This window comes from Notamacropus eugenii, chromosome X, assembly GCF_028372415.1.
Source record: "Notamacropus eugenii isolate mMacEug1 chromosome X, mMacEug1.pri_v2, whole genome shotgun sequence".
NCBI lineage: Eukaryota > Metazoa > Chordata > Mammalia > Diprotodontia > Macropodidae > Notamacropus > Notamacropus eugenii.
The window spans coordinates 66,951,471-66,966,589 of NC_092879.1; the positions used below are offsets into that span (position 1 = coordinate 66,951,471).

General features: G+C 50.9%; 2 long non-coding RNA genes across 2 annotated transcripts; both read right to left on the reverse strand.

Moving 5' to 3' along the window:
• Positions 1 to 966: 966 nt before the first annotated feature.
• LOC140516135 (uncharacterized) lies at positions 967 to 6,481 on the reverse strand. Its single transcript, XR_011971297.1, has 3 exons — positions 6,030 to 6,481; positions 1,542 to 5,891; positions 967 to 1,399 (listed from the first exon to the last, which is right to left on the reverse strand). It is a non-coding gene; the product is annotated as an uncharacterized lncRNA (long non-coding RNA).
• Positions 6,482 to 9,948: 3,467 nt separating this feature from the next.
• Positions 9,949 to 10,686, reverse strand: LOC140516136 (uncharacterized). The gene is made up of 2 exons (XR_011971298.1): positions 10,519 to 10,686; positions 9,949 to 10,380 (listed from the first exon to the last, which is right to left on the reverse strand). It is a non-coding gene; the product is annotated as an uncharacterized lncRNA (long non-coding RNA).
• Between the last annotated feature and the right edge of the window lie 4,433 nt (positions 10,687 to 15,119).

Genomic DNA, 15,119 nt, shown 5'->3' on the forward strand with positions numbered 1-15,119 from the left:
GGAGAAAGACGGAGGTGCTAAGAGAGGGAAAGAGGGAGGGAGAAAGACAGAGAGGTAGAAAGAGAGAGAGGGAGAGAGAGAGAGAAAGAGAATCTCATGGAGATTGCGTGCCACCATGATTGCCATCATTAAGGGGATACATGATCATGAAGATGGATCCCAACTTCCTTCCCTTTACCACCAAGTCGTCACAAGTGTGTCCCAACAAGTATGTTAAGAGAGGAACCTTGGGATTGGCAGCTGCGAGCCAGAACGCTAATGCTGCTTCCCTAAAAGCCCCGAGGCATCGTCAAAGGGCATAACCCCCATGGATCAGGGCCCAGCCATCCCCACCAGCTGCCACCCCCAGGAGAGTGCAGAGGCCAGCCCAGCAGAGGCAGCAAGGCCCCCTGGCTTGAGAGACGGCCCAGCATGTGCAAGGAGGGCCCAACTGCCACCATCACCTATACCACTACCTCCTCTCAAACCATGATTGGGACAGCCCAGGCCCTGCAGTCCAGGAGCAGCCCAGGCTTCCCTGGGATCGTTGTGGGAAGAAACCCTGTGGAGAAGCAGCCTGGGCAGGGCTCTTGCAGGGGCTCAAGAAACAGCTACCGAAAACCCAGACAATTTGGTCCAGCAAAGTCTTTGACAATCCAAAATGGGTCCACCAAGAAATGGGTATGACTTTACCACTAGGAAATGACATGACAGAAGACACATTAGGGAGTGGTCCACTGCTGCACCCTAAGGACCATGAGACCTTTCCATGAGTTGTAGCTGGCCCTATCCCCAAGTCGTCTCTCCCCCAGGAGAATTTCAGGTTCTTTGGAGCCAGGACAGTCTTACTTTTCTGTCTCTTCCCCTAGTGCCTGGCACACAAGTGTGCACACTGAGAAAACGCATCCATCATTCTTTCAAAAATTCATTCATTCATTCATCCATACATTCATCCATTCTTTCAGTAAAGACACTGTGACACAAGAACCATCCTCATTGGCTTTATTTGTTGCTCAGAGAGAAGCAAGGCCTAGAGCCAAGGCGTAGGATGATGAGCGGTAGAGAAATACCCCTGTCGTGTCTCAGCGAGTGTCCCACAGGTCATTGGAGCTAGCGCTCCCATGCCATAGAAAGGGGCTCCCGTTGGCAGCTGTCCCTCACCACGTGTACAACTTCCAGCAGGCTGTGATTGGGGTCCGGGCCTGTGCGGGGCAAGGCTGGCGAGCCAAGGGGTGCCTGTTGGAGTGCCATTGATGGGCTCCTGCTGGAAACTCTCCTTGTCCAGTGGTTTTGCCACCCTCAGCGTCGCAGTAGTGCAGCCTCCTTTCGCTGGGTCCGCTGGGCACACTCATCCCAAGGAGGATGGTTTCTGGGATTGCTCCTGGCACTGTGGCTGATGTGCATTCAAGCAGCTTTGGCCCTGCATGGGAAAGAACATGAAAATGTGAGTATGAACCAGGTCAAGCAGGAACCTGGATGGAATTCAGCCACGGAGAAGCAAGGCAGCCTCAGGCGGCTCCATTGTCGTCCTGGCGATCTGATGGAGCGCACCCTGGACGGACCTGTCTTGGAAGCCAGCTTGCTCTCCCCAGGGACTCAGGCTTCCAAGGGACATCAGGTCCTAAGAGGATTTGTCAGAAGACTGCAAGAGGGGAAGGCTCCACTTCTGGCCTTGTCTGTGTCCAGGCTCAGGCCTCCTTTCTGCATCTCCCTCAGTAATTGTGACCTTTCCCTACCCAACAATAGGCCTGACTAGCCAACAATCCGTGATGTCATTGGAGAGGGATGTCATCCTGAAGCAAGTAGAGGCTTGTGTCATGTGTCAAGTGTCATGACTGATGGTTTTTGTTGAAACTGAAGTCAAAGTAAAGCCAAATTTTCCAATTAGGGCACAAAGAGAATTTTAGAATTAAATGAGTATAAGAAATGAAAAGAGGAACAAGATGTAAGGTTGAAAATATTGATTGGGAGATAGATAGCCCAGGACCTGCAGATCACGTTCCTCACCCTCAGCCCAGCCACCTCTCCCTCTACAGAGGTCAAAGCTCCTCAGAAGCTTGTGTGTTGGAATTGTTTTCCTGCTCTCATTTAAAGAAGGGCCTTTCTTTTGGTTTTCCATGCACTGTCCATGTGTGAGGAAGAGTTGAAGGAGCTGAGCTAGTTCACTGCTCCAGTTCTTCTGTCCTCCCAAGTCCCCAAGGCCCCTAGTCTCCAGTAGTACAGAGAAGGCCCCATGAGAGATTCAGGGTCTAGCATCCTCACTCCAGGGGGTTCTTGTCCCATTCAGAGCCACCTCCGTGTCCCTGCTCCTCCCGTTTCAGCAACGCTAGGCAGAGAAGCGAAGGGTAAGGGAATGAATTGTCTGCAGTGCCTCCCCTTACTCAACACATAGAGACTCTATTACACAAATGGATGCCTGGGGTCTGTTTTGCAGCAAGCATAGGACAGCAGCCCAAACTATAAACAGGAATGTGGAAAGTTCTTTTCCCATGGAGTTGCAGAAAAATGAAATATTAACCTTTTTTCAAGAGCATCCCAAGAGACAGACAGACAGAGAGAGAGAGACAGAGAGAGACAGAGAGACAGAGAGAGAGAGAGAGAGAGAGAGAGAGAGACAGAGACAGAGACAGAGAGAGACAGAGAGAGACAGAGAGAGAGAGAGAGAGAGAGAGAGAGAGAGAGAGAGAGAGAGAGAGAGAGAGAGAGAGAGAAAGAGAACTAGAGAGCGAGAAAGAGAGCCTGAGAGCCTGAGAGACACAGACTGACAGACAGACACATAGGAGCCCTGGGAGGTGGCTGCCAACAGCGCAAGTCCAAGGCCCTGAACTGAAAGTAGGTTGAGCAGGTCAGGCCAAGAGGCTGCCATTTCCTGCATCAGGAATATGCGCTTCTGTCCTAGCAGGTGGCTGGTGGGAGGGTGGACTGGATAGAGACAAGGCCTTCCTGGACAGATGAACTGGGTGGTTGAATGATTGAAGGCTTTCTTTGTGCAAATGTGTCTGTGTGAATCCCTGTGCTGAGCGCTGAGGATATAAAGAGAAAAGTAAGACTGTCCCTGGCCTCAAGTTTCTGATATTCTAAGGGGGGTGGGTGGGGCGTGACTGAATTGAGGGCCAGCTTTGGCTCTCTATCCCCTTTCCAGGCTCCATCATGCTTGGGGTAGAGCAGCCAAAGAGATACGATTGTCTCCAATGTCATTTGCAGCCATGAAAGTGGTGTCCCTATGTGAGCTGGCCCCATTGGAAGGAGACAAAGACTTTGGGGACAAGCGGGTCCTCCTTCAGTGAGCCTGTAGGCCGTGCAGAAGCTGCTGCCAGGCTGCATCTCGGCAGGGGGTGTGCCCCTGAATGAGGGCTGGGGGCACCAGGCTGGAAGTGGAATTCTTCCAATGGCTCGTGGGCTAAGTGTCCTGGGCTCCCCAGGGTCCCTTGCTCCTTGACTTTGGCTGCCTTGCGTTTCCTCCGTGTGGCGCTTGGTTGTCATTTCGTGGGGCCTGCTTGTCCCATTTGTAGAGCGGCTGTTTGTTGGGGAGATGAGTGTCAGGGCTGGGCCAGAAGCAGGATGGGGTAGGCTGGGGTGACTTCTGCTGCAAGAGGTGGAGTGATGTTTCTTGTCTGTGTGTGCCAGTTGGTGGACACTTGTGGCTGATGGAGGTGAGGAAGGTGGGTCTCCTCTGAGCAATGATCCTTTCCCGTAGTGACGTCTGTCTGCCGTCACTTGCAAGTCATCGATAACTAGGCAGGGACCTGAGGAGCCCTGCCCAAATGCTGCCCGAATTCTGTGTCCCCATCTGAACCCTGCCCTGAATGTGCACTTGTCTCACCTGGTGCCATAAGGTAGCCCAGGACCTGGCCGCTGACTGCACCAGGCTTCCTTCTCTTCTTGCCCACATGGTGCCAAGTCTTGTTTGGTCTCTTCTCTGTTGGAGGACCACCTGGTGATCTTGCCATCCCTTGATCTCCATAGCAAGAGAGATGTTGAAGTCAGGGGGCAGAACCTTTGGGCCAACTGCCATGTGTTGAGGAAGCCTTTAGGGCAGCAGAGAGGCCTTAGTGGTTGTCACTCCCTGCAGAATGGGGAAGGAGGTGGGCCATGCCTTCTACCTCAGCTCTCCACATTTCTGTAGAGACATTGAACAAGCAGTCCTTGCTGATGAGTTAGTTCTGAGGGGCTTTCCAGCTGCTCCTGCCCACAACAGGCTTGGTCATCTCAGAGAAAAAGGCCCGTGCTCCCTCACCAGCACAGGCATCTTTGCTGAAGCTCACCAGGTGCGGACATCTCTGTAAGGATGTATGTGACTCTCTCAATGCATTAGGTCTCTTGGGCAATGACGAAAACCTAGGCTGAAGTAGGAAGGAATTAGCTCAATGCCTCCAGTGAAGAGTGCTTTCATTAAATTAAAGCTTGGTTTCAGCGGAAAAGCTGAGACTGTGCAAACGACAGAGACAAGAGACAGGAAACAGGGGAGAAAAGAGGAGACAACATGGGAGAAAGAGGGAGGGGGTGAGAGAGGGAAAGCGGGAGGGAGAAAGACAGAGAGGTAGAAGAGAGAGAGAGAGAGAGAGAGAGAGAGAGAGAGAGAGAGAGAGAGAGAGAGAGAGAATGAGAATCTCATGGAGATTGCATGCCACCATGATTGCCATCGTTAAGGGGATACATGATCATGAAGATGGATCCCAACTTCCTTCGCTTTACCACCAAGTCGTCACAAGTGTGTCCCAACAAGTATGTTAAGAGAGGAACCTTGGGATTGGCAGCTGCGACCCAGAATGCTAATTGTGCTTCCCTAAAAGCCTTCAGGCCTAGTCAAAGGGCATAACCCCCATGGATCGGGGCCCAGCCATCCCCACCAGCTGCCACCCCCAGGAGAGTGCAGAGGCCAGCCCAGCAGAGGCAGCAAGGCCCCCTGGCTTGAGAGACGGCTCAGCATGTGCAAGGAGGGCACAACTGCCACCATCACATTCACCACTACCTCCTCTCAAACCATGATTGGGACAGCCCAGGCCCTGGAGTCCAGGAGCAGCCCAGGCTTCCCTGGGATCGTTGTGGGAAGAACCCCTGTGGAGAAGCAGCCTGGGCAGGGCTCTTGCAGGGGCTCAAGAAACAGCTACCGAAAACCCAGACAAGTTGGTCCAGCAAAGTCTTTGACAATCCAAAATGGGTCCACCAAGAAATGGGTATGACTTTACCACTGGGAAATGACATGACAGAAGACACATTAGGGAATGGTCCACTGCTGCACCCTAAGGACCATGAGACCTTTCCATGAGTTGTAGCTGGCCCTATCCCCAAGTCGTCTCTCCCCCAGGAGAATTTCAGGTTCTTTGGAGCCAGGGCAGTCTTACTTTTCTGTCTCTTCCCCCAGTGCCTGGCACACAAGTGTGCACATTGAGAAAACGCATCCATCATTCTTTCAAAAATTCATTCATTCATCCATACATTCATCCATTCTTTCAGTAAAGACACTGTGACACAAAAGACATACTCATCGTCTTTATTTGTTGCTCAGAGAGAAGGAAGGCCTAGAGCCAAGCCGTAGGATGATGAGCGGTAGAGAAATACCCCTGTCGTGTCTCAGCGAGTTTCCCACAGGTCATTGGAGCTAGCACTCCCAGGCCATAAAAAGGGGCTCCCGTTGGCAGCTGTACCTCACCACGTGGACAACTTCCAGCAGGCTGTGATTGGGGTCCGGGCCTGTGCGGGGCAAGGCTGGCGAGGTAAGGGGTGCCTGCTGGAGTGCCGTTGATGGGCTCCTGCTGGAAACTCTCCATGTCCAGTGGTTGGGCCACCCTCAGCATCGCAGTAGTGCAGCCTCCTTTCGCTGGGTCCGCTGGGCACACTCATCCCAAGGAGGATGGTTTCTGGGATTGCTCCTGGCACTGTGGCTGATGTGCATTCAAGCAGCTGTGGCCCTGCATGGGAAAGAACAGGAAAATGTGAGTATGAACCAGGTCAAGCAGGAACCTGGATGGAATTCAGCCACGGAGAAGCAAGGCAGAGGCGGCTCCGTTGTCGTCCTGGCGATCTGATGGAGCGCACCCTGGACGGACCTGTCTTGGAAGCCAGCTTGCTCTCCCCAGGGACTCAGGCTTCCAAGGGACATCAGGTCCTAAGAGGATTTGTCAGAAGACTGCAAGAGGGGAAGGCTCCACTTCTGGCCTTGTCTGTGTCCAGGCTCAGGCCTCCTTTCTGCATCTCCCTCAGTAATTGTGACCTTTCCCTACCCAACAATAGGCCTGACTAGCCAACAATCCGTGATGTCATTGGAGAGGGATGTCAGCCTGAAGCAAGTAGAGGCTTGTGTCATGTGTCAAGTGTCATGACTGATGGTTTTTGTTGAAACTGAAGTCAAAGTAAAGCCAAATTTTCCAATTAGGGCACAAAGAGAATTTTAGAATTAAATGAGTACAAGAAATGAAAAGAGGAACAAGATGTAAGGTTGAAAATATTGATTGGGAGATAGATAGCCCAGGACCTGCAGATCACGTTCCTCACCCTCAGCCCAGCCACCTCTCCCTCTACAGAGGTCAAAGCTCCTCAGAAGCTTGTGTGTTGGAATTGTTTTCCTGCTCTCATTTCAAGAAGGGCCTTTCTTTTGGTTTTCCATGCACTGTCCATGTGTGAGGAAGAGTTGAAGGAGCTGAGCTAGTTCACTGCTCCAGTTCTTCTGTCCTCCCAAGTCCCCAAGGCCCCTAGTCTCCAGTAGTACAGAGAAGGCCCCATGAGAGATTCAGGGTCTAGCATCCTCACTCCAGGGGCTTCTTGTCCCATTCAGAGCCACCTCCGTGTCCCTGCTCCTCCCGTTTCAGCAACGCTAGGCAGAGAAGCGAAGGGTAAGGGAATGAATTGTCTGCAGTGATTCCCCTTACTCAACACATAGAGACTCTATTACACAAATGGATGGCTGGGCTCTGTTTTGCAGCAAGCAAAGGACAGCAGCCCAAACTTTAAACAGGAATGTGGAAAGTTCTTTTCCCATGGAGTTCCAGAAAAATGAAATAATAAACTTTTTTCAAGAGCACACTGAGAGATAGAGAGAGAGAGAGAGAGAAAGAGAGAGAGAGAGAGAGAGAGAGAGACAGAGACAGAGACAGAGACAGAGAGAGAGAGAGAGAGAAAGAAAGAAAGAAAGGGAGAGAGAGAGAGAGAGAGAGAGAGAGAGAGAGAGAGAGAGAGAGAGAGAGAACTAGAGAGTGAGAGAGAGAGAACTAGAGAGTGAGAGAGAGAGCCTGGAGCCTGAGAGACACAGACTGACAGACAGACACATAGGAGCCCTGGATGGTGGCTGCCAACAGCGCAAGTCCAAAACCCTGAACTGAAAGTAGGTTGAGCAGGTCAGGCCAAGAGGCTGCCATTTCCTGCATCAGGAATGTGCGCTTCTGTCCTAGCAGGTGGCTGGTGGGAGGGTGGACTGTATAGAGACAAGACCTTCCTGGACAGATGAGCTGGGTGGTTGAATGAATGAAGAAGGCTTTCTTTGTGCAAATGTGTCTGTGTAAATCCCTGTGCTGAGCGCTGAGAATATAAAGAGAAAAGTAAGACTGTCCCTGGCCTCAAGTTTCTGATATTCTAAGGGGGGTGGGTGAGGCGTGACTGAATTGAGGGCCAGCTTTGGCTCTCTCTCCCATTTCCAGGCTCCATCATGCTTGGGGTAGAGCAGCCAAAGAGATACGATTGTCTCCAATGTCATTTGCAGCCATGAAAGAGGTGTCCCTATGTGAGCTTTCCCCATTGGAAGGAGACAAAGGCTTTGGGGAGAAGCGGGTCCTCCTTCAGTGAGCCTGTAGGCCGTGGAGGAGCTGCTGCCAGGCTGCATCTCAGCAGGGGGTGTGCCCCTGAATGAGGGCTGGGGGCACCAGGCTGGAAGTGGAATTCTTCCAATGGCTCGTGGGCTAAGTGTCCTGGGCTCCCCAGGGTCCCTTGCTCCTTGACTTTGGCTGCCTTGCGTTTCCTCCGTGTGGCGCTTGGTTGTCATTTCGTGGGGCCTGCTTGTCCCCTTTGTAGAGCGGCTGCTTCTTGGGGAGATGAGTGTCAGGGCTGGGCTAGAAGCAGGATGGGGTAGGCTGGGGTGACTTCAGCTGCAAGAGGTGGAGTGATGTTTCTTCTCTGTGTGTGCCAGTTGGTGGACACTTGTGGCTGATGGAGGTGAGGAAGGTGGGTCTCCTCTGAGCAATGATCCTTTCCCGCAGTGATGGCTGTCTGCCCTCACTTGCAAGTCATCGGTAATTAGGCAGGGACCTGAGGAGCCCTGCCCAAATGCTGCCCGAACTCTGTGTCCCCATCTGAACCCTTCCCTGAACGTGCACTTGTGTCACCTGGTGCCGTAAGGTAGCCCAGTACCTGGCCCCTGACTGCACTAGGCTTCCTTCTCTTCTTGCACACATGGTGCCAAGTCTTGTTTGGTCTCTTCTCTGTTGGAGGACCACCTGGTGATCTTGCCATCCCTTGATCTCCATGGCAAGAGAGATGTTGAAGTCAGGGGGCAGAACCTTTGGGCCAACTGCCATGTGTTGAGGAAGCCTTTAGGGCAGCAGAGAGGCCTTAGTGGTTGTCAGTCCCTGCAGAATGGGGAAGGAGGTGGGCCATGCCTTCTACCTCAGCTCTCCACATTTCTGTAGAGACATTGAACAAGCAGTCCTTGCTGATGAGTTAGTTCTGAGGGGCTTTCCAGCTGCTCCTGCCCACAACAGGCTTGGTCATCTCAGAGAAAAAGGCCCGTGCTCCCTCACCAGCACAGGCATCTTTGCTGAAGCTAACCAGGTGCGGACATCTCGGTAAGGATGTATGTGACTTTCTCAATGCATTAGGTCTCTTGGGCAATGACTAATACCTAGGCTGACGTAGGAAGGAATTAGGTCAATGCCTCCAGTGAAGAGTGCTTTCATTAAATTAAAGCTTGGTTTCAGCGGAAAAGCTGAGGTTTTGCAAACGACAGAGACAAGAGACAGGAAACAGGGGAGAAAAGAGGAGACAACATGGGAGAAAGAGGGAGGGGCTGAGAGAGGGAAAGCGGGAGGGAGAAAGACAGAGAGGTAGAAAGAGAGAGAGAGAGAGAGAGAGAGAGAGAGAGAGAGAGAGAGAGAGAGAGAGAATGAGAATCTCATGGAGATTGCATGCCACCATGATTTCCATCATTAAGGCGATACATGATCATGAAGATGGATCCCAACTTCCTTTGCTTTACCACCAAGTCGTCACAAGTGTGTCCCAACAAGTATGTTAAGAGAGGAACCTTGGGATTGGCAGCTGCGAGCCAGAACGCTAATTCTGCTTCCCTGAAAGCCCTCAGGCCTAGTCAAAGGGCATAACCCCCATGGATCGGGGCCCAGCCATCCCCACCAGCTGCCACCCCCAGGAGAGTGCAGAGGCCAGCCCAGCAGAGGCAGCAAGGCCCCCTGGCTTGAGAGACAGCTCAGCATGTGCAAGGAGGGCCCAACTGCCACCATCACCTTCACCACTACCTCCTCTCAAACCATGATTGGGACAGCCCAGGCCCTGGAGTTCAGGAGCAGCCCAGGGTTCCCTGGAATCGTTGTGGGAAGAACCCCTGTGGAGAAGCAGCCTGGACAGGGCTCTTGCAGGGGCTCAAGAAACAGCTACCGAAAACCCAGACAAGTTGGTCCAGCAAAGTCTTTGACAATCCAAAATGGGTCCACCAAGAAATGGGTATGACTTTACCACTGGGAAATGACATGACAGAAGACACATTAGGGAGTGGTCCACTGCTGCACCCTAAGGACCATGAGACCTTTCCATGAGTTGTAGCTGGCCCTATCCCCAAGTCGTCTCTCCCCCAGGAGAATTTCAGGTTCTTTGGAGCCAGGGCAGTCTTACTTTTCTGTCTCTTCCCCCAGTGCCTGGCACACAAGTGTGCACATTGAGAAAACGCATCCATCATTCTTTCAAAAATTCATTCATTCATCCATACATTCATCCATTCTTTCAGTAAAGACACTGTGACACAAAAGCCATACTCATCGCCTTTATTTCTTGCTCAGAGAGAAGGAAGGCCTAGAGCCAAGCCGTAGGATGATGAGCGGTAGAGAAATACCCCTGTCGTGTCTCAGCGAGTTTCCCACAGGTCATTGGAGCTAGCACTCCCAGGCCATAAAAAGGGGCTCCCGTTGGCAGCTGTACCTCACCACGTGGACAACTTCCAGCAGGCTGTGATTGGGGTCCGGGCCTGTGCGGGGCAAGGCTGGCGAGGTAAGGGGTGCCTGCTGGAGTGCCGTTGATGGGCTCCTGCTGGAAACTCTCCATGTCCAGTGGTTGGGCCACCCTCAGCATCGCAGTAGTGCAGCCTCCTTTCGCTGGGTCCGCTGGGCACACTCATCCCAAGGAGGATGGTTTCTGGGATTGCTCCTGGCACTGTGGCTGATGTGCATTCAAGCAGCTGTGGCCCTGCATGGGAAAGAACAGGAAAATGTGAGTATGAACCAGGTCAAGCAGGAACCTGGATGGAATTCAGCCACGGAGAAGCAAGGCAGAGGCGGCTCCGTTGTCGTCCTGGCGATCTGATGGAGCGCACCCTGGACGGACCTGTCTTGGAAGCCAGCTTGCTCTCCCCAGGGACTCAGGCTTCCAAGGGACATCAGGTCCTAAGAGGATTTGTCAGAAGACTGCAAGAGGGGAAGGCTCCACTTCTGGCCTTGTCTGTGTCCAGGCTCAGGCCTCCTTTCTGCATCTCCCTCAGTAATTGTGACCTTTCCCTACCCAACAATAGGCCTGACTAGCCAACAATCCGTCAAGTCATTGGAGAGGGATGTCAGCCTGAAGAAGAGCCTTTTAAAATTTTCTCACTGAGTAATTATTCCCAACCTCAAAACATCCCAAAATGAAACGAAAAAGAAGAAACCCAACAACAGGATTTTTAGGAAAATCATTAAAATAAAAGTAAAAAAAAAAAATAAAACAAGTTTGGTATTAAAATAGTTCATTCAAGCTATTCCAGGGCATGGCGATCACTGTCATCTCCCACTCCTCACCTAGTCCCCCTTTCTTTAGGGGTACTAGCTCATGAAAGCATTATATATACAGGGTCTATCCCCAAAGTTGTCTCCTCTGATTTTCTGGCTTTTTAGGGTCTTCCGCACAGCTTCATATGTAATGGGTGTTCTAAGTTCATGTTGAGATCAGCCTCTCCATTGGCCCAGTTGTCTCCCTCTTACCTCTCTAAATTTTTCCCCCATCCTGAAATCTAGAGAGGTCTCTCTCCCCAGAAGCTGTCTCCAGGGTTTGGTTTGTCTCTCTACTCTGACATGTTGAGGCCCTAGAAACTCCCAACCCAGATGGAAGAAATGTTTCTAGGGCTTCCCTCTAGCTCCCCAAAATACTGGTGTACAGACCTGGCACATTTGGGGATTTGTCTGCAGCATAGTGAGTACTGAGACAGGTACAAGGTCATTCCCTGACTTCCTTCATGTTTCTACTCAAACATCACCTGAGGACTGCCCAGGTGCCCCTGCCTGCTAGTGCCTTTATCCACTCTGAGAAAGTGCTTTAATCACATAGGCACCTAGTTTTTTAGAAGTTGTCTCCTTGAGCTTTAGACTCTGGACCCTCAAAGGGCAGAGAAGAAGCTTGTCTGGCTGTCTTGGGCTCTCTAGACTAGGCACAGTTAGTGGAATGTCTTGAGTGCTCAGGAAATGCTGTTGGCCTGCTTTCTTATGGAACATGGCACATCAAAGCCAAGGATGAGAAGCTGCTGGCATTGACAGTGAGAGCTGCCAGGATGGTAGAGGAGACAAGGTGTATCCAAGATGCCACCATCCTCACCCTCTGTGCCCTTTCTCACATCTTCTCTTCTCCTGACTCCTTGTCCCTGCCCCCCAAAAACACCATGTCCATTGGCTCTTCCAGCATCTTCAGGCTGACCAATCACTGCCCCGCTTCTGATGGCCCCCCAAGACAGAACACCATCTCGCTCCTACTGGCACCCCCATAGTCTCTCTTCTCTTCCCAACCTCCCATCCATCTAAACATTTTCCCATTCAGACTCCTGCCTGGCACTGGGCTGTTCTGCTCATGAACATGGACTGGGTATGGGTTGCCTCCTCAACCAAGGAGATAAGGAAATGTTACCAAAATTCCTGATGGAATGAAATAAAGAAGACTAAACTCCAGAATCGTGCCAATCCTGGTGAAACACGCATCTCATCCCACTTTCCTTCTAGGGATCTGGACATAGGGTGAGGGCAAGTTACCCTAGACGTCACCAGGTAGAAGTTCAAGGTGTCACATGCTCAGCTGACCTCAGTGGGAAGCTCCCTTGCCCCTGGACTCCCTTGTGTCTCTGATGACTTCCCCACCTCACTCCCAGGGAGAGACAGCTGAGAAGGAACCCACTTAAACCCTGAACCTGCTCCCATCTCTACCCTTGGTGGCTTGCTCTTCAGCCAAAAGCTTTAGTTAAAAACAACATCAACAAAGAATCTTTGGGATCCGTTTGTCATCTCCCCAAGCACAGCCATCACGTTGACCAAGCTGCGCAGGATGGCCTAAGAAGGGGCTACTTTATCCATCAGGAAGTTGTGTCCAGCACAGCAGGGGGCCTCCCTGGAAGGCGCCATGGAGGGTGGAGGGTGGAAGGTGGAGGGGAGGTTTTGGGGTGGTGGCAAGTCCTGGACAGCTGACCAGGCTGAGCTCAGCAGGGCTTTGCAGCCTCCAGAACATATCATGCTTTCTGAGGAGCAGAAGAAAGGCCTGGTTGGGTGCGACGGGAAAGCCCTCTCCTCATAACTCCCTGAACACCAAATCTCACGAGTCTGGGCTCCAGGCCTCCACCCTTCCCAAATCCTACCTGACCTGCTGTCCCCTCCCAGCCCTGTTCCCTCAGTGTGGTTTTCTTCTTGTACAATGAGAGCTTTAGGCGATTGCAGGGACGATATTCTTGCTGGAAATCCACCTTGCCTGGCTGTTTCTTCTTCAATGATTTGGACAGAGGTTCTCACTGACCCTGTTTCATGTGTGATAGTTATTTACCAGGCCAGGGCCAGGGCAAACTGTATTGCCTGAAGACTTTTTTCTACAAGGAGACCCCATGATCCATGATCAATCAGTGGGCGCAGAGGGCACTCCAGTAGCATTCAGAAAGAGGGATCCACTAGTCATCCTTTTTTCCCTTTTAGGCTGCTGCAGCCACTGGGCTCCCTTTCTAGAAGAGTTTTACACAGAAGGCCTAGATGTATAGCTGTCTTCACCATGAAGCAGACCTTTCCCCAATGCCAGGTCTGAAGGGGAAGAGAGCCTCTGTGACCATCATCCATCCCCATGACACTTCCTGAGACAAGTCAAGTCTGTTTCTGTATGGTTGGTCATCCCACAGACCTGTCATAGGGCGCCTTTCCTTGGACCAACTGATGAAGTGATTGAAAGGGTGAGGAGACTGTGAGTGTGCCTTTACTGTTGGTGAAAGGTAAGATGTGTCTCTAAGGCTATCAGCAATGCTTAGTGCCCCAGAGAAATGAGGGTTTTTTCCCAGGGAGGGGCCTAATCAGATCTGTCTAAAATCCCCAATGGGGCCCTGCATCCACATCATCATTATGGACATCATGGCTTGACTCCACATGCCCGTCTGGTCACACAAGGGAGCTCAGTGTCTCTATAGGGTCTCCATGAGGAGGACTTCCATTATTGTCCACCTGCTCTCCAAACTCTTGTTGGACAACCAGATGGCATTGCCCTCTAATCTCTATGGGAACACAGATGTTTAAGGGAGGTTTCCTATGTACCTCATTTTATCATGAAAAGCTGAAAGCTAAAACTACTTTCCACTTTCTTATTGAGGAGAATTTTTTTTCTTAAGGAAAATCTCTGGGAAGACAATCTCCAGATCATGGTTGTCACCTTCCTTACTTGACTCTCACCCTTATGGATCTCTACAATCACAGGAACACCTCCAAAATAGAGGACTTTTTTATTAGTAACAGCACTTTGTTCTATGTCAGAGTTTAGTGCTCATTTCTGAAATTCAGAAAGTTCAGAATGTAAAGAGCAAGACCCCCTGAGGTGAGAGAGGGGCCAGAATGAGCCAGGACATTCATGTTTCCACCACCACCTTCACCACTATTGCCTCTTGGATCTTGATGGAGAAAGACCAGGATGCTGGTCACAGGAGCAGTCCAGGGTCCCCCGGGATCATAAGGGGAAGGGGCCCTGTGGAGAATAAGCCTCACTATGCCTCCTGAAGGGACTCTAGCCACAGCTTTTGAGGGCCCAGAAAGGAAAGGGCTAATGCTTGGCACTCAACAGGGTCAACCTCAGAAGCAGAGAGGGTTTATCAGGAGTAATGACCTTAATGAAGAGGCATTAGCCTTTGTTCTGTTGCAGCACCCAAAGGACCATGGGACCTGTCCATCTGAATTATAAATGCAATTATCCCCCTCAGTCTTATCTCCCCAATGAGAATTTAAGATTTTTGAGAGACAAAATACTGACTTTTCTGTCTGTAAACTCAATGCTTAGTGTAGAGTTTTGCACAAAGAACTGGTTTAGTAAATGAATCATTTATTCATTGATCGATTCATTCATTCATCCCTTTGTCAAGTCATTCAGTTAATAAAGGCACATAGTCTCTCTGGATCATTTCAGTCACTTTATTTGACCATCATAATAAAGGGAGACCCTGTTAGAGATCTGTTGAAGGGGGAACAACAAGGAAATGTTTTTCACTTGTCTTAGAAAGTGCCCCAAAGGTATCTGTGGCTGGGATTGTCTTCTCTCTGAAACCTGGTATTCTAGGGCAACTGTGTTCCATCCAAAGGACAGCTATCTCTGGATCAGTGACTCTGCTCTTAAGATCTAGGTAGCATTGAGCTACCACAAAGGGAAAGCTCGTACAGCCCTGTTCATGAGTGTCTCTTGGAAGTCACCTGTTCCCACTCTTTGGACCTTCCCCAAAAAACCTTGGAGGAAGAGCCTCCAAGGATTTTCCCAGGCTCTTCCAACTGTCATTCTCTAGAAAATGCCTTCAGGCAGTACTTCTGATTCTATGGCCTTCCTCTATTCCTTTCAAGAGTCTTCTAAACTGGAGAATAAACCTCAAAGGTGGATACCTAGTACCAAAACATGGGGAGGTCAACTTTTACTCAAGACATCTGATGTGGAACTACCTGGAGGTGTCAGTATCCAATGAGGAAGCC